We start from the raw sequence: 1,290 nt of genomic DNA on the forward strand, positions 1-1,290 counted from the left end.
AAAAGAAAAGCAAATTAAAAATAAAAATGTTATGGGGGCAGGCTTGATCTCCAGCACCAAGTAAACCAAGCAAGGTAAGGTAGGCCAGTGGTCTCAGCACATGGAAAGCAGGAGGATGAGAAATTCATGCTCACCTTCAGCTATGCAGCAAGTTCAAGGTGAGGCTGGCTGCACGAAACCCTGTATCCCAAAAAGAAGTTATTGAAGGAGGAGGAGAGGATGGAGAGAGTTTGGTGAGCCACCAGGGGCATAAGTTAGGAAGAATAACTTTATTGTGTGTGTGTGTTTGCTCATGTGTTCATGAGGTTGTAAGCTACAGGTTGTTATTAGGCATCTACCTCCATCATTGTCCACGTTATTAAATCAAGTCCCTTATGTGTGTACGTGCATGTACCATGACACGTGTGTGAAGATCTAAGGACAACCTTCCCGAGTCAGTTCTCTCTTCCACCATATGGGCTCCAGGGACTGAACTCACACAGCTGAGGCTTAGAGGCACCTTTACCTGCTGAGCCATCTCCCTGGCCCTCTAGCCTTTTTATCTAGCTTACTTATTTATTTTTTTTTTTTTAAAAGGTGGCTGGAGAGACAGCCGTGAGTGCTGGGAACCGAACTCTTTATATTTATGGTTGTGAGCCTAGCCTTTAACGGCTGAGCCATCTCTCCAGCCCCTTTTTTTATATTTATGGTTGTGAGCCTAGCCTTTAACGGCTGAGCCATCTCTCCAGCCCTAGCTTACTTATTTTTACGTATGGGAGTTTTATGTATATGATTGTTTCACTACTTGTATGTCTGTGTATTACATACATTCCTGGTACCCTTGCAGGCCAGAGGAGGGGGTTGGATTCCCTGGAAACGGATTTATGGATGGTTGTGAGCTGCCATGTAAAAGCAAGGAATTGATCCTGGTCTTCTGTAAGAGCAACAAGTGCTCTTAACTGCTAAGCCATCTTTCCAGCCCCCTTCTATCTTATTTGTTTGCAACAGGTTCACTCACTGAATCCTGGTAGCCCACAAATATCTGTAACTCCAGTTCCATGGGATCCAATGTCCCCTTCTGACCTCCGCAGGCACCAGACACACACGTGGGGCTTATTCAGGCAAAACATGCATGTACATGAAGTAAAAATAACTTAAAAATAATAACAAAATCAGCCGGGCGGTGGTGGCGCACGCCTTTAATCCCAGCACTTGGGAGGCAGAGGCAGGCGGATCTCCGTGAGTTCAAGACCAGCCTGGTCTACAAGAGCTAGTTCCAGGACAGGCTCCAAAACCACAGAGAATCCCTGT

Source organism: Microtus ochrogaster, chromosome 17 (genome assembly GCF_000317375.1).
Source record: "Microtus ochrogaster isolate Prairie Vole_2 chromosome 17, MicOch1.0, whole genome shotgun sequence".
NCBI classification, from domain to species: Eukaryota; Metazoa; Chordata; class Mammalia; order Rodentia; family Cricetidae; genus Microtus; species Microtus ochrogaster.